This window comes from Anser brachyrhynchus (assembly GCF_964034855.1).
Source record: "Anser brachyrhynchus genome assembly, contig: SCAFFOLD_119, whole genome shotgun sequence".
NCBI classification, from domain to species: Eukaryota; Metazoa; Chordata; class Aves; order Anseriformes; family Anatidae; genus Anser; species Anser brachyrhynchus.
Window position 1 is genome coordinate 187,475 of NW_027663829.1, and position 26,901 is coordinate 214,375.

Below are 26,901 nucleotides of genomic sequence, written 5' to 3' on the forward strand. Positions count from 1 at the left end.
GAGAGTGCACTGGCACCACTGGGGATGCACTGCAGTGAGACCAGAGATTGCAGTGGCACCACTGGGGATGTAGTGCAGTGAATCCAGAGAGTGCACTGGAACGATTGGGGATGCACTGCAGGGAGTCCAGAGAGTGCACTGGCACCACCTGGGATGCAATGCAGTGCGTCCAGGGAGTGCACTGGCACCACTGGGGATGCACTGCAGTGACTCAAGACAGCGCACTGGCACCACTGGGGATGCAGTGCAGTGAGTCCAGAGAGTGCACTGGCACCACTGGGGATGCAGTGCAGTGAGTCCAGAGAGTGCACTGGCACCACTGGGGATGCAGCGCAGTGAGTCCAGAGAGTGCACTGGCACCACTGGGGATGCACTGCAGTGAGTCCAGAGAGTGCACTGGCACCACTGGGGATTCACTGCAGTGAGTCCAGAGAGTGCACTGGCACCACTGGGGATACACTGCAGTGAGTCCAGAGAGTGCACTGGCACTACTGGGGATGCAATGGAGTGAGTCCAGAGAGTGCACTGGCACCACTGGGGATGCACTGCAGTGACTCAAGAGAGCGCACTGGCACCACTGGGGATGCAGTGCAGTGAGTCCAGAGAGTGCACTGGCAGCACTGGGGATGCAGTGCGGTGAGTCCAGAGAGTGCACTGGCACCACTGGGGGTGCAGTGCAGTGAGTCCAGAGAGGTCACTGGCACCACTGGGGATGCAGTGCAGTGAGTCCAGAGAGTGCACTGGCACCACTGGGGATGCACCCCGGTGAGTCCAGAGAGTGCACTGGCACCACTGGGGATGCACCCCGGCATGTCCAGAGAGTGCACTGTCACCACTGGGATGCAGTGCAGTGAGTCCAGAGAGTGCAATGGCACCACTGGTGATGCAGTGCAGTGAGTCCAGAGAGTGCACTGGCACCACTGGGGATGCACTACAGTGAGTCCAGAGAGTGCACTGGTACCACTGGGGATGCACTGCAGTGAGTCCAGAGAGTGCACTGGCACCACTGGGGATGTGGTGCAATGAGTCCAGAGAGTGCACTGGCACCACTGGGGATGCACTGCAGTGAGACCAGAGAGTGCACTGGCACCACTGGGGATGCACTGCAGTGAGACCAGAGATTGCAGTGGCACCACTGGGGATGCAGTGCAGTGAATCCAGAGAGTGCACTGGAACGACTGGGGATGCACTGCAGGGAGTCCAGAGAGTGCACTGGCACCACCTGGGATGCAATGCAGTGAGTCCAGGGAGTGCACTGGCACCACTGGGGATGCAGTGCAGTGACTCAAGAGAGCGCACTGGCACCACTGGGGATGCAGTGCAGTGAGTCCAGAGAGTGCACTGGCACCACTGAGGATGCAGTGCAGGGAGTCCAGAGAGTGCACTGGCACCACTGGGGATGCAGTGCCGTGAGTCCAGAGAGTGCACTGGCACCAATGGCAATGCAGTGCAGTGAGTCCAGAGAGTGCCTTGGCACCACTAGGGATGGACTGCAGTGAGTCCAGAGAGTACCCTGGCACCATTGGGGATGCAGTGCAGTGAGCCCAGAGAGTGCACTGGCACCACTGGGGATGCAGTGCCGTGAGTCCAGAGTGTGCACTGGCACCACTGGGGATGCAGTGCAGTGAGTCCAGAGAGTGCACTGGCACCAGTGGGGATGCAGTGCAGTGAGTCCATAGAGGTCACTGGCACCACTGGGGATGCAGTGCAGTGAGTCCAGAGAGGTCACTGGCACCACTGGGTATGCAGTGCAGTGAGTCCAGAGAGTGCACTGGCACCACTGGGGATGCAGTGCAGTGAGCTCAGAGAGTGCACTGGCACCACTGGGGATGCAGTGCAGTGAGTCCAGAGAGTGCACTGGCACCACTGGGGATGCAGTGCAGTGAGTCCAGAGAGGGCACTGGCACTATTGGTGATGCACCCCGGTGAGTCCAGAGAGTGCACTGGCACCAGTGGGGTTGCACTGCAGTGAGACCAGAGATTGCACTGGTACGATTGGGGATGCAGTGCAGTGAGTCCAGAGAGTGCACTGGCACCACTGGGGATGCAGTGCAGTGAGTCCAGAGAGTGCACTGGCACCACTGGGGATGCAGTGCAGTGACTCAAGAGAGTGCACTGGCCCCACTGGGGATGTAGTGCAGTGAGTCCACAGAGGGCACTGGCACCACTGGGGATGCAGTGCAGTGAGTCCAGAGAGTGCACTGGCACCACTGGGGATGCAGTGCAGTGAGTCCAAAGAGTGCACTGGCACCATTGGGGATGCAGTGCAGTGACTCCAGAGAGTGCACTGGCACCACTGGGGATGCAGTGCAGTGAGTCCAGAGAGTGCACTGGCACCACTGGGGATGCAGTGCAGTGAGCCCAGAGAGTGCACTGGCACCACTGGGGATGCAGTGCAGTGAGCCCAGAGAGCGCACTGGCACCACCGGGGATGCAGTGCCATGCTTCCAGAGAGTGCACTGGCACCACTGGGGATGCAGTGCAGTGAGTCCAGAGAGTGCACTGGCACCACTGGGGATGCACTGCAGTGAGACCAGAGATTGCACTGTTACGATTGGGGATGCACTGCAGTGAGTCCAGAGAGTGCACTGGCACCGCTGGGGATGCAGTGCAGTGAGTCCAGACAGTGCACTGGCACTACTGGGGACGCAGTGCAGTGACTCAAGAGAGTGCACTGGCACCACTGGGGATGCAGTTCCGTGAGTCCAGAGTGTGCACTGGCACCACTGGGGATGCAGTGCAGTGACTCAAGAGAGTGCACTGGCACCACTGGGGATGCACTGCAGTGAGTCCAGAGAGTGCACTGGCCCCACTGGGGATGTAGTGCAGTGAGTCCAGAGAGGTCACTGGCACCACTGGGGATGCAGTGCAGTGAGTCCAGAGAGTGCACTGGCACCACTGGGGATGCAGTGCAGTGAGTCCAAAGAGTACACTGGCACCATTGGCGATGCAGTGCAGTGAGTCCCGAGAGTGCACTGGCACCACTGGGGATGCCGTGCAGTGAGTCCAGAGAGGTCACTGGCACCACTGGGTATGCAGTGCAGTGAGTCCAGAGAGTGCACTGGCACCACTGGGGATGCAGTGCAGTGAGTCCAGAGAGGTCACTGGCACCACTGGGGATGCAGTGCAGTGAGTCCAGAGAGTGCACTGGCACCACTGGGGATGCAGTGCAGTGAGTCCAGAGAGTGCACTGGCACCACTGGGGATGCAGTGCAGTGAGCTCAGAGAGTGCACTGGCACCACTGGGGATGCAGTGCAGTGAGTCCAGAGAGGGCACTGGCACTATTGGTGATGCACCCCGGTGAGTCCAGAGAGTGCACTGGCACCAGTGGGGTTGCACTGCAGTGAGACCAGAGATTGCACTGGTACGATTGGGGATGCAGTGCAGTGAGTCCAGAGTGTGCACTGGCACCACTGGGGATGCAGTGCAGTGACTCAAGAGAGTGCACTGGCACCACTGGGGATGCAGTGCAGTGAGCCCAGAGAGTGCACTGGCACCACTGGGGATGTAGTGCAGTGAGTCCAGAGAGTGCACTGGCACCACTGGGGATGCAGTGCAGTGAGTCCAGAGAGTGCATTGGCACCACTGGGGATGCAGTGCAGTGAGTCCAGAGAGTGCACTGGCACCACTGGGGATGCAGTGCTGTGACTCCAGAGAGTGCCCTGGCACCACCGGGGATGCACTGCAGTGAGTCCAGAGAGGGCACTGGCACCACTGGGGATGCAGTGCAGTGAGTCCACAGAGTGCACTGGCACCACTGGGGATGTAGTGCAGTGAGTCCACAGAGGGCACTGGCACCACTGGGGATGCAGTGCAGTGAGTCCAGAGAGTGCACTGGCACCACTGGGGATGCAGTGCAATGAGTCCAGAGAGTGCACTGGCACCACTGGGGATGCAGTGCAGTGAGTCCAGAGAGTGCACTGGCACCACTCGGGATGCAGTGCAGTGAGTCCAGAGAGGGCACTGGCACTATTGGTGATGCACCCCGGTGAGTCCAGAGAGTGCACTGGCACCAGTGGGGTTGCACTGTAGTGAGACCAGAGATTGCACTGGTACGATTGGGGATGCAGTGCAGTGAGTCCAGAGAGTGCTCTGGCACCACTGGGGATGCATCCCGGCAAGTGCAGAGAGTGCACTGGCACCACCGGGGATGCAGTGCCGTTAGTCCAGAGAGTGCACTGGCACCACTGGAGATGCAGCGCAGTGAGTCCAGAGAGTGCTCTGGCACCACTGGGGATGCACTGCAGTGAGACCAGAGATTGCACTGGTACGATTGGGGATGCACTGCAGTGAGTCCAGAGAGTGCACTGGCACCACTGGGGATGCAGTGCAGTGAGTCCAGAGAGTGCACTGGCACCACTGGGGATGCAGTGCAGTGACTCAAGAGAGTGCACTGGCACCACTGGGGATGCAGTGCAGTCAGTCCAGAGAGTTCACTGGCACCACTGGGGATGCAGTGCAGTGAGTGCAGAGAGTGCACTGGCCCCACTGGGGATGTAGTGCAGTGAGTCCACAGAGGGTACTGGCACCACTGGGGATGCAGTGCAGTGAGTCCAGAGAGTGCCCCGGCACCACTGGGGATGCAGTGCAGTGAGTCCAGAGAGTGCACTGGCACCACTGGGGATGCACTGCAGTGAGTCCAGAGAGTGCACTGGCACCACTGGGGATGCACTGCAGTGAGTCCAGAGAGTGCACTGGCACCACTGGGGATTCACTGCAGTGAGTCCAGAGAGTGCACTGGCACCACTGGGGATACACTGCAGTGAGTCCAGAGAGTGCACTGGCACTACTGGGGATGCACTGCAGTGAGTCCAGAGAGTGCACTGGCACCACTGGGGATGCACTGCAGTGACTCAAGAGAGCGCACTGGCACCACTGGGGATGCAGTGCAGTGAGTCCAGAGAGTGCACTGGCACCACTGGTGATGCAGTGCAGTGAGTCCAGAGAGTGCACGGGCACCCCTGGGGATGCAGTGCAGTGAATCCAGAGAGTGCACGGGCACCACTGGGGATGCAGTGCAGTGAGTCCAGAGAGTGCACTGGCACCACTGGGGGTGCAGTGCAGTGAGTCCAGAGAGTGCACTGGCACCACTGGGGATGCAGTGCAGTGAGTCCAGAGAGTGCACTGGCACCGCTGGAGATGCAGTGCAGTGAGTCCAGAGAGTGCACTGGCACCACCTAGGATGCAGTGCAGTGAGTACAGATAGTGCACTGGCACCACTGGGGATGCAGTGCAGTGAGTCCAGAGAGTGCACGGGCACCACTGGGGATGCAGTGCAGTGAGTCCAGAGAGTGCACTGGCACCACTGGGGATGCAGTGCAGTGAGTCCAGAGAGTGCACTGGCACCACTGGGGATGCAGTGCAGTGAGTCCAGAGAGGGCACTGGCACTATTGGGGATGCACCCCGGTGAGTCCAGAGAGTGCACTGACACCACTGGGAATGCAGTGCACTGAGTCCAGAGAGGTCACTGGCACCACTGGGGATGCAGTGCAGTGCATCCAGAGAGTGCCCTGGCACCACTGGGGATGCAGTGCAGTGAGTCCAGAGAGTGCACTGGCACCACTGGGGATGCAGTGCAGTGAGTCCAGAGAGTGCACTGGCACCACTGGGGATGCACTGCAGTGAGTCCAGAGAGTGCACTGGCACCACTAGGGATGCAGTGCAGTGAGTCCAGAGAGTGCACTGGCACCACTGGGGATGCACTGCAGTGAGTCCAGAGAGTGCACTGGCACCACTGGGGATGCAGTGCAGTGAGTCCAGAGAGTGCACTGGCACCACTGGGGATGCAGTGCAGTGAGCCCAGAGAGTGCACTGGCACCACTGGGGATGCAGTGCAGTGAGCCCAGAGAGCGCACTGGCACCACCGGGGATGCAGTGCCATGCTTCCAGAGAGTGCACTGGCACCACTGGGGATGCAGTGCAGTGAGTCCAGAGAGTGCACTGGCACCACTGGGGATGCACTGCAGTGAGACCAGAGATTGCACTGTTACGATTGGGGATGCACTGCAGTGAGTCCAGAGAGTGCACTGGCACCGCTGGGGATGCAGTGCAGTGAGTCCAGACAGTGCACTGGCACTACTGGGGACGCAGTGCAGTGACTCAAGAGAGTGCACTGGCACCACTGGGGATGCAGTTCCGTGAGTCCAGAGTGTGCACTGGCACCACTGGGGATGCAGTGCAGTGACTCAAGAGAGTGCACTGGCACCACTGGGGATGCACTGCAGTGAGTCCAGAGAGTGCACTGGCCCCACTGGGGATGTAGTGCAGTGAGTCCAGAGAGGTCACTGGCACCACTGGGGATGCAGTGCAGTGAGTCCAGAGAGTGCACTGGCACCACTGGGGATGCAGTGCAGTGAGTCCAAAGAGTACACTGGCACCATTGGCGATGCAGTGCAGTGAGTCCCGAGAGTGCACTGGCACCACTGGGGATGCCGTGCAGTGAGTCCAGAGAGGTCACTGGCACCACTGGGTATGCAGTGCAGTGAGTCCAGAGAGTGCACTGGCACCACTGGGGATGCAGTGCAGTGAGTCCAGAGAGGTCACTGGCACCACTGGGGATGCAGTGCAGTGAGTCCAGAGAGTGCACTGGCACCACTGGGGATGCAGTGCAGTGAGTCCAGAGAGTGCACTGGCACCACTGGGGATGCAGTGCAGTGAGCTCAGAGAGTGCACTGGCACCACTGGGGATGCAGTGCAGTGAGTCCAGAGAGGGCACTGGCACTATTGGTGATGCACCCCGGTGAGTCCAGAGAGTGCACTGGCACCAGTGGGGTTGCACTGCAGTGAGACCAGAGATTGCACTGGTACGATTGGGGATGCAGTGCAGTGAGTCCAGAGTGTGCACTGGCACCACTGGGGATGCAGTGCAGTGACTCAAGAGAGTGCACTGGCACCACTGGGGATGCAGTGCAGTGAGCCCAGAGAGTGCACTGGCACCACTGGGGATGTAGTGCAGTGAGTCCAGAGAGTGCACTGGCACCACTGGGGATGCAGTGCAGTGAGTCCAGAGAGTGCATTGGCACCACTGGGGATGCAGTGCAGTGAGTCCAGAGAGTGCACTGGCACCACTGGGGATGCAGTGCTGTGACTCCAGAGAGTGCCCTGGCACCACCGGGGATGCACTGCAGTGAGTCCAGAGAGGGCACTGGCACCACTGGGGATGCAGTGCAGTGAGTCCACAGAGTGCACTGGCACCACTGGGGATGTAGTGCAGTGAGTCCACAGAGGGCACTGGCACCACTGGGGATGCAGTGCAGTGAGTCCAGAGAGTGCACTGGCACCACTGGGGATGCAGTGCAATGAGTCCAGAGAGTGCACTGGCACCACTGGGGATGCAGTGCAGTGAGTCCAGAGAGTGCACTGGCACCACTCGGGATGCAGTGCAGTGAGTCCAGAGAGGGCACTGGCACTATTGGTGATGCACCCCGGTGAGTCCAGAGAGTGCACTGGCACCAGTGGGGTTGCACTGTAGTGAGACCAGAGATTGCACTGGTACGATTGGGGATGCAGTGCAGTGAGTCCAGAGAGTGCTCTGGCACCACTGGGGATGCATCCCGGCAAGTGCAGAGAGTGCACTGGCACCACCGGGGATGCAGTGCCGTTAGTCCAGAGAGTGCACTGGCACCACTGGAGATGCAGCGCAGTGAGTCCAGAGAGTGCTCTGGCACCACTGGGGATGCACTGCAGTGAGACCAGAGATTGCACTGGTACGATTGGGGATGCACTGCAGTGAGTCCAGAGAGTGCACTGGCACCACTGGGGATGCAGTGCAGTGAGTCCAGAGAGTGCACTGGCACCACTGGGGATGCAGTGCAGTGACTCAAGAGAGTGCACTGGCACCACTGGGGATGCAGTGCAGTCAGTCCAGAGAGTTCACTGGCACCACTGGGGATGCAGTGCAGTGAGTGCAGAGAGTGCACTGGCCCCACTGGGGATGTAGTGCAGTGAGTCCACAGAGGGTACTGGCACCACTGGGGATGCAGTGCAGTGAGTCCAGAGAGTGCCCCGGCACCACTGGGGATGCAGTGCAGTGAGTCCAGAGAGTGCACTGGCACCACTGGGGATGCACTGCAGTGAGTCCAGAGAGTGCACTGGCACCACTGGGGATGCACTGCAGTGAGTCCAGAGAGTGCACTGGCACCACTGGGGATTCACTGCAGTGAGTCCAGAGAGTGCACTGGCACCACTGGGGATACACTGCAGTGAGTCCAGAGAGTGCACTGGCACTACTGGGGATGCACTGCAGTGAGTCCAGAGAGTGCACTGGCACCACTGGGGATGCACTGCAGTGACTCAAGAGAGCGCACTGGCACCACTGGGGATGCAGTGCAGTGAGTCCAGAGAGTGCACTGGCACCACTGGTGATGCAGTGCAGTGAGTCCAGAGAGTGCACGGGCACCCCTGGGGATGCAGTGCAGTGAATCCAGAGAGTGCACGGGCACCACTGGGGATGCAGTGCAGTGAGTCCAGAGAGTGCACTGGCACCACTGGGGGTGCAGTGCAGTGAGTCCAGAGAGTGCACTGGCACCACTGGGGATGCAGTGCAGTGAGTCCAGAGAGTGCACTGGCACCGCTGGAGATGCAGTGCAGTGAGTCCAGAGAGTGCACTGGCACCACCTAGGATGCAGTGCAGTGAGTACAGATAGTGCACTGGCACCACTGGGGATGCAGTGCAGTGAGTCCAGAGAGTGCACGGGCACCACTGGGGATGCAGTGCAGTGAGTCCAGAGAGTGCACTGGCACCACTGGGGATGCAGTGCAGTGAGTCCAGAGAGTGCACTGGCACCACTGGGGATGCAGTGCAGTGAGTCCAGAGAGGGCACTGGCACTATTGGGGATGCACCCCGGTGAGTCCAGAGAGTGCACTGACACCACTGGGAATGCAGTGCACTGAGTCCAGAGAGGTCACTGGCACCACTGGGGATGCAGTGCAGTGCATCCAGAGAGTGCCCTGGCACCACTGGGGATGCAGTGCAGTGAGTCCAGAGAGTGCACTGGCACCACTGGGGATGCAGTGCAGTGAGTCCAGAGAGTGCACTGGCACCACTGGGGATGCACTGCAGTGAGTCCAGAGAGTGCACTGGCACCACTAGGGATGCAGTGCAGTGAGTCCAGAGAGTGCTCTGGCACCACTGGGGATGCACTGCAGTGAGTCCAGAGAGTGCACTGGCACCACTGGGGATGCAGTGCAGTGAGTCCAGAGAGTGCACTGGCACCACTGGGGATGCACTGCAGTGAGTCCAGAGAGTGCACTGGCACCACTGGGGATGCAGTGCCGTGAGTCCAGAGAGTGCACTGGCACCACTGGGGATGCAGTGCAGTGAGCTCAGAGAGTGCACTGGCCCCACAGGGGATGCAGTGCAATGAGTCCAGAGAGGGCACTGGCACTATTGGGGATGCACCCCGGTGAGTCCAGAGAGTGCACTGGCACCACTGGGAATGCAGTGCACTGAGTCCAGAGAGGTCACTGGCACCACTAGGGATGCAGTGCAGTGAGTCCAGAGAGTGCACTGGCACCACTGGGGATGCACTGCCGTGAGTCCAGAGAGCGCACTGGCACCACTGGGGATGCCGTGCAGTGAGTCCAGAGAGTGTACTGGCACCACCGGGGATGCAGTGCCGTGAGTCCAGAGAGTGCACTTGCACCACTGGGGATGCAGTGCAGTGAGTCCAGAGAGTGCACTGGCACCACTGGGGATGCACTGCAGTGAGACCAGAGATTGCACTGGTACGATTGGGGATGCACTGCAGTGAGTCCAGAGAGTGCACTGGCACCAGTGGGGATGCAGTGCAGTGAGTCCAGAGAGTGCACTGGCACCACTGGGGATGCAGTGCAGTGACTCAAGAGAGTGCACTGGCACCACTAGGGATGCAGTGCAGTGAGTCCAGAGAGTTCACTGGCACCACTGGGGATGCAGTGCAGTGAGTGCAGAGAGTGCACTGGCCCTACTGGGGATGTAGTGCAGTGAGTCCACAGAGGGCACTGGCACCACTTGGGATGCACTGCAGTGAGTCCAGAGATTGCCCCGGCACCACTGGGGATGCAGTGCAGTGAGTCCAGAGAGTACCCTGGCACCACTCGGGATGCACTGCAGTGAGTCCAAAGAGTGCACTGGCACCATTGGAGATGCAGTGCAGTGAGTCCAGAGAGTGCACTGGCACCACTGGGGATGCAGTGCAGTGAGTCCAGAGAGTGCACTGGCACCACTGGGGATGCACTGCAGTGAGTCCAGAGAGTGCACTGGCACCACTGGGGATGCAGTGCCGTGAGTCCAGAGAGTGCACTGGCACCACTGGGGATGCAGTGCAGTGAGCTCAGAGAGTGCACTGGCCCCACAGGGGATGCAGTGCAATGAGTCCAGAGAGGGCACTGGCACTATTGGGGATGCACCCCGGTGAGTCCAGAGAGTGCACTGGCACCACTGGGGTTGCACTGCAGTGAGACCAGAGATTGCACTGGTACGATTGGGGATGCAGTGCAGTGAGTCCAGAGAGTGCACTGGCACCACTGGGGATGCAGTGCAGTGAGTCCAGAGAGTGCACTGGCACCACTGGGGATGCAGTGCAGTGACTCAGGAGAGGTCACTGGCACCACTGGGGATGTAGTGCAGTGAGTCCACAGAGGGCACTGGCACCACTGGGGATGCAGTGCAGTGAGTCCAGATAGTGCACTGGCACCACTGGGGATGCAGTGCTGTGAGTCCAAAGAGTGCACTGGCACCATTGGGGATGCAGTGCAGTGAGTCCAGAGAGTGCAGTGGCACCACTGGGGATGCAGTGCAGTGAGTCCAGAGAGTGCACTGGCACCACTGGGGATGCAGTGCAGTGAGCTCAGAGACTGCACTGTCACCACTAGGGATGCAGTGCAGTGAGTCCAGAGAGGTCACTGGCAACACTGGGGATGCAGTGCAGTGAGTCCAGAGAGTGCACTGGAACCACTGGGGATGCACTGCAGTGAGTCCAGAGAGTGCACTGGCACCACTGGGGATGCAGTGCGGTGAGTCCAGAGAGTGCACTGGCAGCACTGAGGATGCACTGCAGTGAGTCCAGAGAGTTCACTGGCACCACTGGGGATGCAGTGCAGTGAGTCCAGAGAGTGCACTGGCACCACTGGGGATGCAGTGCAGTGACTCAAGAGAGTGCACTGGCCCCACTGGGGATGCAGTGCAGTGAGTCCACAGAGGGCACTGGCACCACTGGGGATGCAGTGCAGTGAGTCCAGAGAGGGCACTGGCACCACTGGGGATGCAGTGCAATGAGTCCAAAGAGTGCTCTGGCACCATTGGGGATGCAGTGCAGTGAGTCCAGAGAGTGCACTGGCACCACTGGGGATGCAGTGCAGTGAGTCCAGAGAGTGCACGGGCACCACTGGAGATGCAGTGCAGTGAGCTCAGAGAGTGCACTGGCACCACTGGTGATGCACTGCAATGAGTCCAGAGAGTGCACTGGCACCACTAGTGATGCAGTGCAGTGAGTCCAGAGAGGTCACTGGCACCACTGGGGATGCAGTGCAGTGAGTCCAGAGAGTGCACTGGCACCACTGGGGATGCAGTGCGGTGAGTCCAGAGAGTGCACTAGCACCACTGGGGATGCACTGCAGTGAGTCCAGAGAGGGCACTGGCACTATTGGGGATGCACTCCTGTGAGTCCAGAGAGTGCACTGGCACCACTGGGAATGCAGTGCACTGAGTCCAGAGAGGTCACTGGCACCACTGGGGATGCAGTGCAGTGAGTCCAGAGAGTGCCCTGGCACCATTGGGGATGCAGTGCATTGAGTCCAGAGAGTGCACTGGCACCACTGAGGATGCAGTGCAGGGAGTCCAGAGAGTGCACTGGCACCACTGGGGATGCAGTGCCGTGAGTCCAGAGAGTGCACTGGCACCAATGGCAATGCAGTGCAGTGAGTCCAGAGAGTGCCTTGGCACCACTAGGGATGCACTGCAGTGAGTCCAGAGAGTACCCTGGCACCATTGGAGATGCAGTGCAGTGAGCCCAGAGAGTGCACTGGCACCACTGGGGATGCAGTGCCGTGAGTCCAGAGTGTGCACTGGCACCACTGGGGATGCAGTGCAGTGAGTCCAGAGAGTGCACTGGCACCAGTGGGGATGCAGTGCAGTGAGTCCAGAGAGTGCACTGGCACCACTGGGAGTGCAGTGCAGTGAGTCCAGAGAGTGCACTGGCACCAGTGGGGATGCACTGCAGTGAGTCCAGAGAGTGCACTGGCACCACTGGGGATGCACCCCATTGAGTCCAGAGAGTGCACTGGCACCACTGGGGATGCATTCCGGCAAGTCCAGAGAGTGCACTGGCACCTCCGGGGATGCAGTGCAGTGAGTCCAGAGAGTGCACTGGCACCACTGGGGATGCAGTGCAGTGAGTCCAGAGAGTGCTCTGGCACCACTGGGGATGCACTGCAGTGAGACCAGAGATTGCACTGGTACGATTGGGGATGCACTGCAGTGAGTCCAGAGAGTGCACTGGCACCACTGGGGATGCACCCCGGTGAGTCCAGAGAGTGCACTGGCACCACTGGGGATGCAGTGCAGTGAGCTCAGAGAGTGCACTGGCACCACTGGGGATGCAGTGCAGTGAGTCCAGAGAGTGCACTGTCACCACTGGGGATGCAGTGCAGTGAGTCCAGAGAGTGCACTGGCACCACTGGGGATGCAGTGCAGTGAGTCCACAGAGTGCACTGGCACCACTGGGGATGCAGTGCAGTGAGCTCAGAGAGTGCACTGGCACCACTGGGGATGCAGTGCAGTGAGTCCAGAGAGTGCACTGGCACCACTGGGGATGCAGTGCGGTGAGTCCAGAGAGTGCACTGGCACCACTGGGGGTGCAGTGCAGTGAGTCCAGAGAGGTCACTGGCACCACTGGGGATGCAGTGCAGTGAGTCCAGAGAGTGCACTGGCACCACTGGGGATGCACCCCGGTGAGTCCAGAGAGTGCACTGGCACCACTGGGGATGCACCCCGGCAGGTCCAGAGAGTGCACTGTCACCACTGGGATGCAGTGCAGTGAGTCCAGAGAGTGCAATGGCACCACTGGGGATGCAGTGCAGTGAGTCCAGAGAGTGCACTGGCACCACTGGGGATGCACTACAGTGAGTCCAGAGAGTGCACTGGTACCACTGGGGATGCACTGCAGTGAGTCCAGAGAGTGCACTGGCACCACTGGGGATGTGGTGCAATGAGTCCAGAGAGTGCACTGGCACCACTGGGGATGCACTGCAGTGAGACCAGAGATTGCAGTGGCACCACTGGGGATGTAGTGCAGTGAATCCAGAGAGTGCACTGGAACGATTGGGGATGCACTGCAGGGAGTCCAGAGAGTGCACTGGCACCACCTGGGATGCAATGCAGTGCGTCCAGGGAGTGCACTGGCACCACTGGGGATGCACTGCAGTGACTCAAGACAGCGCACTGGCACCACTGGGGATGCAGTGCAGTGAGTCCAGAGAGTGCACTGGCACCACTGGGGATGCAGTGCAGTGAGTCCAGAGAGTGCACTGGCACCACTGGGGATGCAGCGCAGTGAGTCCAGAGAGTGCACTGGCACCACTGGGGATGCACTGCAGTGAGTCCAGAGAGTGCACTGGCACCACTGGGGATTCACTGCAGTGAGTCCAGAGAGTGCACTGGCACCACTGGGGATACACTGCAGTGAGTCCAGAGAGTGCACTGGCACTACTGGGGATGCAATGGAGTGAGTCCAGAGAGTGCACTGGCACCACTGGGGATGCACTGCAGTGACTCAAGAGAGCGCACTGGCACCACTGGGGATGCAGTGCAGTGAGTCCAGAGAGTGCACTGGCACCACTGGGGATGCAGTGCGGTGAGTCCAGAGAGTGCACTGGCACCACTGGGGGTGCAGTGCAGTGAGTCCAGAGAGGTCACTGGCACCACTGGGGATGCAGTGCAGTGAGTCCAGAGAGTGCACTGGCACCACTGGGGATGCACCCCGGTGAGTCCAGAGAGTGCACTGGCACCACTGGGGATGCACCCCGGCATGTCCAGAGAGTGCACTGTCACCACTGGGATGCAGTGCAGTGAGTCCAGAGAGTGCAATGGCACCACTGGTGATGCAGTGCAGTGAGTCCAGAGAGTGCACTGGCACCACTGGGGATGCACTACAGTGAGTCCAGAGAGTGCACTGGTACCACTGGGGATGCACTGCAGTGAGTCCAGAGAGTGCACTGGCACCACTGGGGATGTGGTGCAATGAGTCCAGAGAGTGCACTGGCACCACTGGGGATGCACTGCAGTGAGACCAGAGAGTGCACTGGCACCACTGGGGATGCACTGCAGTGAGACCAGAGATTGCAGTGGCACCACTGGGGATGCAGTGCAGTGAATCCAGAGAGTGCACTGGAACGACTGGGGATGCACTGCAGGGAGTCCAGAGAGTGCACTGGCACCACCTGGGATGCAATGCAGTGAGTCCAGGGAGTGCACTGGCACCACTGGGGATGCAGTGCAGTGACTCAAGAGAGCGCACTGGCACCACTGGGGATGCAGTGCAGTGAGTCCAGAGAGTGCACTGGCACCACTGAGGATGCAGTGCAGGGAGTCCAGAGAGTGCACTGGCACCACTGGGGATGCAGTGCCGTGAGTCCAGAGAGTGCACTGGCACCAATGGCAATGCAGTGCAGTGAGTCCAGAGAGTGCCTTGGCACCACTAGGGATGGACTGCAGTGAGTCCAGAGAGTACCCTGGCACCATTGGGGATGCAGTGCAGTGAGCCCAGAGAGTGCACTGGCACCACTGGGGATGCAGTGCCGTGAGTCCAGAGTGTGCACTGGCACCACTGGGGATGCAGTGCAGTGAGTCCAGAGAGTGCACTGGCACCAGTGGGGATGCAGTGCAGTGAGTCCAGAGAGTGCACTGGCACCACTGGGAGTGCAGTGCAGTGAGTCCAGAGAGTGCACTGGCACCAGTGGGGATGCACTGCAGTGACTCCAGAGAGTGCACTGGCACCACTGGGGATGCACCCCATTGAGTCCAGAGAGTGCACTGGCACCACTGGGGATGCATCCCGGCAAGTCCAGAGAGTGCACTGGCACCTCCGGGGATGCAGTGCCGTGAGTCCAGAGAGTGCACTGGCACCACTGGGGATGCAGTGCAGTGAGTCCAGAGAGTGCTCTGGCACCACTGGGGATGCACTGCAGTGAGACCAGAGATTGCACTGGTACGATTGGGGATGCACTGCAGTGAGTCCAGAGAGTGCACTGGCACCACTGGGGATGCACCCCGGTGAGTCCAGAGAGTGCACTGTCACCACTGGGGATGCAGTGCAGTTAGCTCAGAGAGTGCACTGGCACCACTGGGGATGCAGTGCAGTGAGTCCAGAGAGTGCACTGTCACCACTGGGGATGCAGTGCAGTGAGTCCAGAGAGTGCACTGGCACCACTGGGGATGCAGTGCAGTGAGTCCACAGAGTGCACTGGCACCACTGGGGATGCAGTGCAGTGAGCTCAGAGAGTGCACTGGCACCACTGGGGATGCAGTGCAGTGAGTCCAGAGAGTGCACTGGCACCACTGGGGATGCAGTGCGGTGAGTCCAGAGAGTGCACTGGCACCACTGGGGGTGCAGTGCAGTGAGTCCAGAGAGGTCACTGGCACCACTGGGGATGCAGTGCAGTGAGTCCAGAGAGTGCACTGGCACCACTGGGGATGCACCCCGGTGAGTCCAGAGAGTGCACTGGCACCACTGGGGATGCACCCCGGCAGGTCCAGAGAGTGCACTGTCACCACTGGGATGCAGTGCAGTGAGTCCAGAGAGTGCAATGGCACCACTGGGGATGCAGTGCAGTGAGTCCAGAGAGTGCACTGGCACCACTGGGGATGCACTACAGTGAGTCCAGAGAGTACACTGGTACCACTGGGGATGCACTGCAGTGAGTCCAGAGAGTGCACTGGCACCACTGGGGATGTGGTGCAATGAGTCCAGAGAGTGCACTGGCACCACTGGGGATGCACCCCGGTGAGTCCAGAGAGTGCACTGGCACCACTGGGGTTGCACTGCAGTGAGACCAGAGATTGCACTGGTACGATTGGGGATGCACTGCAGGGAGTCCAGAGAGTGCACTGGCACCACCTGGGATGCAATGCAGTGACTCAAGAGAGCGCACTGGCACCACTGGGGATGCAGTGCAGTGAGTCCAGAGAGTGCACTGGCACCACTGGGGATGCAGTGCAGTGAGTCCAGAGAGTGCACTGGCACCACTGGGGATGCAGCGCAGTGAGTCCAGAGAGTGCACTGGCACCACTGGGGATGCAGTGCAGTGAGTCCAGAGAGTGCACTGGCACCACTGGGGATTCACTGCAGTGAGTCCAGAGAGTGCACTGGCACCACTGGGGATACACTGCAGTGAGTCCAGAGAGTGCACTGGCACTACTGGGGATGCAATGGAGTGAGTCCAGAGAGTGCACCGGCACCACTGGGGATGCACTGCAGTGACTCAAGAGAGCGCACTGGCACCACTGGGGATGCAGTGCAGTGAGTCCAGAGAGTGCACTGGCACCACTGGGGATGCAGTGCGGTGAGTCCAGAGAGTGCACTGGCACCACTGGGGATGCAGTGCAGTGAGTCCAGAGAGGTCACTGGCACCACTGGGGATGCAGTGCAGTGAGTCCAGAGAGTGCACTGGCACCACTGGGGATGCACCCCGGTGAGTCCAGAGAGTGCACAGGCACCACTGGGGATGCACCCCGGCAGGTCCAGAGAGTGCACTGTCACCACTGGGATGCAGTGCAGTGAGTCCAGAGAGTGCAATGGCACCACTGGGGATGCAGTGCAGTGAGTCCAGAGAGTGCACTGGCACCACTGGGGATGCACTACAGTGAGTCCAGAGAGTGCACTGGTACCACTGGGGATGCACTGCAGTGAGTCCAGAGAGTGCACTGGCACCACTGGGGATGTGGTGCAGTGAGTCCAGAGAGTGCACTGGCACCACTGGGGATACACTGCAGTGAGTCCAGAGAGTGCACTGGCACTACTGGGGATGCAATGGAGTGAGTCCAGAGAGTGCACTGGCACCACTGGGGATGTGGTGCAATGAGTCCAGAGAGTGCACTGGCACCACTGGGGATGCACTGCAGTGAGACCAGAGATTGCAGTGGCACCACTGGGGATGCAGTGCAGTGAATCCAGAGAGTGCACTGGAACGACTGGGGATGCACTGCAGGGAGTCCAGAGAGTGCACTGGCACCACCTGGGATGCAATGCAGTGAGTCCAGGGAGTGCACTGGCACCACTGGGGATGCACTGCAGTGACTCAAGAGAGCGCACTGGCACCACTGGGGATGCAGTGCAGTGAGTCCAGAGAGTGCACTGGCACCACTGGGGATGCAGTGCAGTGAGTCCAGAGAGTGCACTGGCACCACTGGGGATTCACTGCAGTGAGTCCAGAGAGTGCACTGGCACCACTGGGGATACACTGCAGTGAGTCCAGAGAGTGCACTGGCACCACTGGGGATTCACTGCAGTGAGTCCAGAGAGGTCACTGGCACCACTGGGGATGCACTGCAGTGACTCAAGAGAGCGCACTGGCACCACTGGGGATGCAGTGCAGTGAGTCCAGAGAGTGCACTGGCACCACTGGGGATGTAGTGCAGTGAGTCCAGAGAGTGCACTGGCACCACTGGGGATGCACTGCAGTGAGTCCAGAGAGTGCACTGGCACCACTGGGGATTCACTGCAGTGAGTCCAGAGAGTGCACTGGCACCACTGGGGATACACTGCAGTGAGTCCAGAGAGTGCACTGGCACTACTGGGGATGCAATGGAGTGAGTCCAGAGAGTGCACTGGCACCACTGGGGATGCACTGCAGTGACTCAAGAGAGCGCACTGGCACCACTGGGGATGCAGTGCAGTGAGTCCATAGAGGGCACTGGCACTATTGGGGATGCACCCCGGTGAGTCCAGAGAGTGCACTGACACCACTGGGGAGGCAGTGCCGTTGGTCCAGAGAGTGCACTAGCACCACTGGTGATGCAGTGCCGTGACTCCAGAGAGTGCACTGGCACCAGTGGGGATGCAGTGCTGTGACTCCAGAGAGTGCACTGGCACCACTGGGGGTGCAGTGCAGTGAGTCCAGAGAGTGCACGGGCACCACCGGGGATGCAGTGCCGTGAGTCCAGAGAGTGCACTTGCACCACTGGGGATGCAGTGCAGTGAGGCCAGAGAGTGCACTGGCACCACTGGGGATGCACTGCAGTGAGACCATAGATTGCACTGGTACGATTGTTGATACACTGCAGTGAGTCCAGAGAGTGCACTGGCACCACTGGGGATGCAGTGCAGTGAGTCCAGAGAGTGCACTGGCACCACTGGGGAGGCAGTGCCGTTGGTCCAGAGAGTGCACTGGCACCACTGGGGATGCAGTGCCGTGAGTCCAGAGTGTGCACTGTCACCACTGGGGATGCAGTGCAGTGAGTCCAGAGAGTGCACTGGCACCAGTGTTGATGCAGTGCTGTGACTCCAGAGAGTGCACTGGCACCACTGGGGATGCACTGCAGTGAGTCCAGAGAGGGCACTGGCACTATTGGGGATGCACCCCGGTGAGTCCAGAGAGTGCACTGACACCACTGGGAATGCAGTGCACTGACTCCAGAGAGGTCACTGGCACCACTGGGGATGCAGTGCAGTGAGTCCAGAGAGTGCCCTGGGACCACTGGGGATGCAGTGCAGTGAGTCCAGAGAGTGCACTGGCACCACTGGGGATGCAGTGCAGTGAGTCCAGAGAGTGCACTGGCACCACTAGGGATGCAGTGCAGTGAGTCCAGAGAGTGCACTGGTACTATTGGGGATGCACTGAAGTGAGTCCAGAGAGTGCACTGGCACCACTGGCGGTGCAATGCAGTGAGTCCAGAGAGTGCACTGGCACCACTGGGGATGCAGTGCAGTGACTCAAGAGAGTGCACTGGCACCACTGGGGATGCAGTGCAGTCAGTCCAGAGAGTTCACTGGCACCACTGGGGATGCAGTGCAGTGAGTGCAGAGAGTGCTCTGGCCCCACTGGGGATGTAGTGCAGTGAGTCCACAGAGGGTACTGGCACCACTGGGGATGCAGTGCAGTTATTCCAGAGAGTGCCCCGGCACCACTGGGGATGCAGTGCAGTGAGTCCAGAGAGTGCACTGGCACCACTGGGGATGCAGTGCAGTGAGCTCAGAGAGTGCACTGGCACCACTGGGGATGCAGTGCAGTGAGTCCAGAGAGTGCACTGGCACCACTGGGGATGCACTGCAGTGAGTCCAGAGAGTGCACTGGCACCACTGGGGATGCAGTGCAGTGAGTCCAGAGAGTGCACTGGCACCACTGGGGATGCACTGCAGTGACTCAAGAGAGTGCACTGGCACCACTGGGGATGCAGTGCAGTGAGTCCAGAGAGTGCACTGGTACGATTGGGGATGCACTGCAGTGAGTCCAGAGAGTGCACTGGCACCACTGGTGATGCACTGCGGTGACTCCAGAGAGTGCACTGGCACCACTGGGGATGCACTGCAGTGAGTCCAGAGAGTGCACTGGCACCACTGGGGATGCAGTGCAGTGAGTCCAGAGAGTGCACTGGCACCACTGGGGATGCACCCCGGCAAGTCCAGAGAGTGCACTGGCACCACAGGGGATGCAGTGCAGTGAGTCCAGAGAGTGCACTGGCACCACCGGGAATTCAGTCCAGTGAGTCCAGAGAGTGCACTGGCACCACTGGGGATGCAGTGCAGTGAGTCCAGAGAGTGCACTGGCACCACCGGGAATTCAGTCTGTAAGAAATGGTCCAGCAATTCGTGCCACTAAGGGGTTTTGAAGGGTTAACATTGAGGCCTGGGTTTAGGCGCGAAAAGAACAAGGGATTTCTTCGGAGAAAAACTACTGACTTTGCACGGATGTGCAGTAACTTCTGATAGCCGGCCAAGAGACCACCAGATAAGGAGGAAGAATGAGAGCCTTCCTGTCTTCCTGTCTCCCTGGACCACCAGATAAGGAGGAAGAATGAGGGCCTTCCTGTCTCCCTGTTCGAGCAGCCCCTGAGAAAGTAACAGAGACTGATAAGCAGGCGACATCAGATTCGGGAAACCAATTATAATAACCTTGCCTCTTTTAGAAGTAGTAATAAATATGTATTAGCCTAGGAGTATAAAAAAGTAGATGCCTTACGTAACGGGTGTGCGTCCCGGTGGAGCAGAGACTCCCGGCGCACCCAGCGCTGTTTGCTTGCCTCTATTCGTTTAATAAATTGTAAACTCTGATTGTAATCCTATTTGGGACTCAGTCATTTATAACAATTGGGGGCTCGTCCGGGATGGTCTTGGTTCCTGAATTCTGACTTGATCTAGGAGGGGCGCCCCCACCATTTGGTGGCTCCTGTTCGAGTCAGGTCGGGGCTAACACCATCCTGAACCTGAATAAGGGCAAGCAAAGATTTAGATTTTTTTATGAGCTCCCTTTGCCGGCTGCAGCACTATATTTTGCCCGTAATTCTGCGCGCGAAGATCCGAACGAAGACGACGGAGTCGTAAGTATTTAATGTGTATACCGTTCGGTTGGGTGGGTTTCGGTTGCCTGTGTGTGTGAGAGTGTGACTGAGACGGAACGTAGTTCCGAAGCGATTGTGGAGGTCTTCTAACCGCGGTTCCAATCTCCCGCGAGGGACTTGGCCGGTGAAGGACCGAAGCGATTCCTATAGGATTCGTGGGTGGGTGATAGGTCCTAAACCCCCTGCAAGACACTCTCACTAAGGCAACCAAGGGCTGTAGGAATTGCCACAGTAAAATTCCTAGATGGGTCAGACAAAATTGAAGACCCGGGACCAGAGAAAAGGGAGCAAATTACCAGACATACCACCAGAAAGTCCATTAGGGATAATGATTAGAAATTGGAACGATAGGGGCCCCAGAAAAGGAAAAAGCAAAGTAAAAATGATTCAGTATTGTATGATAGAATGGCCAAAGGAGCCTTTAAGACCACATGTCTTTTGGCCTATTTTCGGATCTTTTGAAGACTGGGTTTGCCAGGCTTTAAATCTACATGTTAACTCAAAGGAACCTTTTAGCCAGGAGGAAAGTGATTATGCAGGATTATGGATCAGGATCTCACGTCCTTTTCCAGCCTCAATATTTACACTAAAAGCAGACGAGAAGTTTGACGAAGAAGAGAACAAAAAAATAAAAAAATAAAAAAAAAAAGGAAAAAGAAAAAGATGATGAATGGGAGTCATTGGATAACCTACCACCTCTGTATCCTAACAATCCACCCCCGGTGGTGCATCTTGTAATCCTGTTTTGTTCTTAAATGTTTTGACTGTGTCAAGGAGGAAGGTGGGAGCATTATCTAAGTAACAGTTTAAAAGTTTGGGTATATTCGCGGTGGTGTTCGGTCAGTTTCCCAAGTATCGGGGGAGAGGGGCTGACATTATCAAAGTGGTAGAACGGAGAGTCACTTCTTTGGTGGTTCGGGCCTGAGCCCTGGGAATTTGGTAAGAAGGGGGAGAGCGAATTTATTTAGGCCTCAATACCTTTTAAACCCCCATCTTGACGGATACACAGGAGTGATTCCTTGTTTTGTGTAGGCTTACTAACAAAGTGCATGAGAAAAATTAGCATTCGGCTTGAAATTCGGTCTTGTTGAAATGTAAATTTTGTGAAAAAGGTGGTATTGTTTGTCTAGAAGACAGAAGGCTGAGTGCTTCAGGTGTTTTTCCGAAGTCCTGCGGATTTATGATTGGAATGGGGCTCATTAATAATCTGAAATAGTAAAGTTTGTATGTGGAAAGAAGAGTTTAATCCCAGAGAATTGGGACATTTGGGAAGAAGATTAGGAAAAGATAGTAAAAACCTGCAATAAAAAGGTTTGCGTGGAAATTGAAACAAGGGACAGTAACTAATATAAATAAATAAAAGGGAATGGGAAATCAAGGAAAAGGGGAAAATCCAAAAAAAAAAAAAAAAAAAAAAAAAAGACGTCCTAAAAAAGAAAAAGCCTCCTTGGGTGCATATTGGCACATTGGAAGGATATTGTTAGAAATGGGGGCACAGAAAGCAAGAGGACTTTCACTAAGTATTGCAATCAATGGTGGCCACTATATAAACTAAATGGCCACTTTATGGATCAATCGACTATAACAGTGTCTTGCAATTAATGTTTTTGAGGAGAGAAGGAAAATAGGATGAAATGTTGTATAGTGATACGTTGTTTCAGCATCTTGGAGGGAAAAGGTTTGGAATTAAGTTGGCCCCTGACTGAGCCTTTGGTGTTGGCATTAGAAAAGTACAGGCTGGAGAAAGATAAAGGAAGTGTTAAAAGGATTGTTGGAGGTGTTAAAGGTTGTGTGGCATGTAGTATTTAACAGAGCTGTTTGAAGTTGAATGAGCAGGGAAAGAGGATGTAGGAATGTTAATAGTTCCGTCTCAACCCGAGGCTGAGATCTCTAAATCGCGGGTGTGAGCCCTCTGGGGCAGGGGGACCGTGATGGGTCCGAGAGAGTTGTCGTGGAAACAGAAAAGCAGCTAACTCTTGAAACAACCTGAGTTCCTGTGTGAGCTCAGATTGCCAATGGGACCGCTCAGGGAACTTTCAACGATTGCATTCCCCTGACCGACCCCCTCACTGAGACCCTAATCACCCCGGAAATTATGTAAATACTAAAATCTGGTTAAATTGGCTATTGGGAATTGAGAATCTGTTCCAACAAGGTCCAAAAGAAACCCCTATGGAATTTATGGAATTTTTGAATTTTTGGACCAACTTTGAAATGCAATGAGAAAAAAAAAAAAATGGACCTGGCTTAAAAACAAACAAACAAACAAACAAACAAACAGAGGCAACTGGCTAGCCTCTTTCCAGGGCAATCGGCCCCTGATATCAGAAAGAAATTGTCTTAGGCTGCAGGACAAACTTACAACAGTCAGGAATGACGGGGACCTGGGGCATCTACCCTAGCAGGTCCACTAGTTGAAATAAAGCTAGGAAACGAAGACAGAGGCTTGAATTTTTTGTTGGTTATGGGAGCTTCTTTCTCTGTGTTAGTCAGTAAATGTAATAGGAGCAACATATTCAGTGTTAAATAGTTTAAAAGGACGATTAGGAACTAAGACAACTACAATAATTGGAGCCACAGGGAAGGAGGAGGAACGGCCATTCTTACGACCCCTTGATTTGCGTTTTGGGGGTGAGGAACTAACCCATAAATTTTAGTATGTACCAGAATGCCCGATGCCACTCTTGGGACGGGATCTATTAGCCAAATTAGATGCAACAATAACCTTTGAGGATGGAGAATTAATAATGAAGGTACCTGAGTCCAAAGTAGGCCAAATCCTAATGATCAAAGATAAACCCTTTGTTAATATTCCAAGAGAAGTAGAAAATGCAGTTATAGCAACAGTACGGGAAACAGATGTACCAGGGAAGTCGAAACTGGCACAACTGGTAAAGGTGGAATTAAAGGAAGGAGCCAAACCTGTTTGAATCAAACAATATCCGCTTAAGATAGAAGCTAGGCACGGGAATGGTGAAAATTATTGACAAATTTCTCAAATATCAGATTCTGGAAGAATGTAAATCGGAATACAATACTCCAATTTTTCCAGTAAAGAAGCCGAATGGCGAGTATAGATCTGTACAAGATCTTAGAGCAATAAATGAAATAACAAAGGATATTCACCCGGTAGTAGCTAATCCTTACACATTGTTAACATCTGTGAAAGAGAAATATAAATGGTTTACCGTGATAGATTTAAAGGATGCCTTCTTTTGCATACCTCTTGATAAAGATAGTAGAAAATTATTTGCCTTCAAATGGGAAAACGTATTGAAGTTTTTGGACCACATATGGTAACAACCGTTTTGGAACAAAGGGGGGGGGCACTGGTTATCACCCAGCTGGATGATGAAATATCAGGCAATCCTAACTGAACAAGATGACATAACCTTGAAAACGACTAACCTGTTATATCCAGCAGTATTTCTAGGAACCGTTCCAGAAGAAGGACCGTTGGAACACAATTGTGTGGAAATAATCGAACATACGCCAGCCACAAAGATTTGAAGGATGTACCCCTTGAAAGGTATTCAGTGGGAATACCACACTCCGTGGCACCCACAAAGCTCAGGGAAAGTAGAAAGGATGAATCAAACAATAAAACAACAATTGGCTAAGTTAATGATCGAGACACAGCTGCCCTGGACGAAATGCTTACCATTGGCACTTTTAAACATAAGAACTAAACCACACAGTGAGACTGGATTATCATCATATGAAATGTTATATGGTATGCCTTATTCTCAAGGGATGCCCCTAGGGAACAATGTAGTTGAGGATCATAGTATCCAGAAATACATAATTACCATTGGAAGGAGATTACAGGAGATAAGATAAATTGGGATGATGACTCAGACACCACCTTTAGGATTTGCTATTCATAAAATACAACCAGGAGACAAGGTCTTAATAAAAACCTGGAGAGAAGAATCATTGAACCCCCGATGGGAGGGACTGTACCTTGTTTTACTTACTACTGAAACAGCTGTGAGAACAGCAGAAAGGGGTTGGACCCACGCATCCAGAATAAAAGGACCAATAACTACCGAAGCCTGGAGGGTTGAGTCCACTCCTGGGGAACTGAAACTGAGACTAAAGAGGAACTGATATCCCAGCAATGAGGTTCTGCATGAATTAAGGGCACTGGATAAAGAGGACAAGGCTGAAGGGAGGAAAGGGAGAAGGCAAGACCGGGGTAGGACCCTCCACTGCGGCGTGTATGGTCTACCGAGGGAGGCAACCCCTATGGGTATTGACCACCGAGTGAGAGTGCCTCGACCGGACTTCTCCCACACCAAGATCAGTTTGTCCTGAGAAAAATAACATGAGAACCTTTTAAACCCATAATAAAATTGTGATTAGTTTTTCCAGGAGCTGGATCACCCTGAAGGGCTGAATGGTAACACAAGCTCTGAAAGCGGGCCCAACCCCATGATTGAAGGCGCTTCCCACACTCTCAAGATTGGACGGCGAAAAAGGCTTAAAATATGACAGGTTGCCAAAGAGAACTGAATTGTGACTGTAAGTGGAAACCCAACGTGGGAGCTTGGAAGCGTGCATATATGAGTACAAACGGGGCAGACATTGTAACAGGACCACTCGGTAACAAGGACACTCTGTATTATCACGCCCCAAAGGGTAAAGATGGATGGGATGGTCATTTTCCAAACGGGACGTGGGCCCTAAAGGGACATTATTGGGTGTGTGGCAAACATGCTTACAAGAGGCTACCTGGAAACTGGTCGGGAATATGCTATGGGGGGTACATAAGACCCTTGTTCTTTTTATTGTCACAAACACAAGGAAATCATTTAGGAATAAGATTATATGATGACCTGAACAGAGTAAAACGATCTATTGATACTTCCTTATCCGGGGATAGTGCCCAAAAATGGGGAAAGGATGAATGGCCTCCTGAAAGAATCATACAGCATTATGGGCCAGCCACCTGGAACTCAAATGAGTTGATATCAGGAGCCCGAGAACCTATTTATAATTTGAACCGAATAATTAGGTTGCAAGCTATCCTCGAAGTTGTAACAAATCAAACAGCGACAGCCTTGGATCTTTTGGCTGACCAATCCACTCAAATGAGAAATGCTATATTCCAACATAGAATGGTCTTAGACTATTTACTAGCAGAAGAAGGGGGAGTATGTGGAAAACTGAACGATTCTAATTGTTGTCTACAGATTGATGATAATGGAAAAGTGGTCAAGCAGATAACAAAGGAAATTAGAAAGCTAGCCCACGTCCCAGTACAAACTTGGAAGGGTATGGATTGGGATTTCTTTTCATGGTTGCCTGGTGAACCATGGGTTAAAAGGATGCTGTTTTTATTTTTATGTGGTATAGTGACATTATTGTTTATACCTTGTACGATACCTTGCTTTACGTTGTTGATACGGCGAGTAATAAATAGCACCCAATTTGTGATGACTTCAGTGGAGAGAAAAGGTGACGTGTCGATAATGATGCTTAAGAAGTGGACACCCCGAGAACTGACTGATGAAATCCAATTGTTACTGACAAAGGTTGAAGGAGAGACACGAATTGATGATTAAAAAAAAAAAAAAAGGGAGGAATTGTAAGAAATGGTCCAGCAATTCGTGCCACTAAGGGGTTTTGAAGGGTTAACATTGAGGCCTGGGTTTAGGCGCGAAAAGAACAAGGGATTTCTTCGGAGAAAAACTACTGACTTTGCACGGATGTGCAGTAACTTCTGATAGCCGGCCAAGAGACCACCAGATAAGGAGGAAGAATGAGAGCCTTCCTGTCTTCCTGTCTCCCTGGACCACCAGATAAGGAGGAAGAATGAGGGCCTTCCTGTCTCCCTGTTCGAGCAGCCCCTGAGAAAGTAACAGAGACTGATAAGCAGGCGACATCAGATTCGGGAAACCAATTATAATAACCTTGCCTCTTTTAGAAGTAGTAATAAATATGTATTAGCCTAGGAGTATAAAAAAGTAGATGCCTTACGTAACGGGTGTGCGTCCCGGTGGAGCAGAGACTCCCGGCGCACCCAGCGCTGTTTGCTTGCCTCTATTCGTTTAATAAATTGTAAACTCTGATTGTAATCCTATTTGGGACTCAGTCATTTATAACAAGTCCAGTGAGTCCAAAGAGTGCACTGGCACCACTGGGGATGCAGTGCAGTGAGTCCAGAGAGTGCACTGGCACCACTGGAGATGCACTGCAGTGAGTCCAGAGAGGGCACTGGAACCACTGGGGATGCAGTGCCGTGAGTCAGGAGAGTGCACTGGCACCAATGGGGATGCAGTGCAGTGAGTCCAGAGAGTGCTCTGGCACCACTGGGGATGCACTGCAGAGAGTCCAGAGATTGCACTGGCACCACTGGGGAT

At 55.5% G+C, this 26,901-nt stretch overlaps 1 long non-coding RNA gene across 1 annotated transcript; it reads left to right on the top strand.

Moving 5' to 3' along the window:
* The first annotated feature begins 19,758 nt into the window (after positions 1–19,758).
* On the top strand, positions 19,759–26,162 carry LOC308186772. The gene is made up of 3 exons (XR_013944287.1): positions 19,759–20,515; positions 23,958–24,065; positions 24,902–26,162. It is a non-coding gene; the product is annotated as an uncharacterized lncRNA (long non-coding RNA).
* Positions 26,163–26,901: the final 739 nt, after the last annotated feature.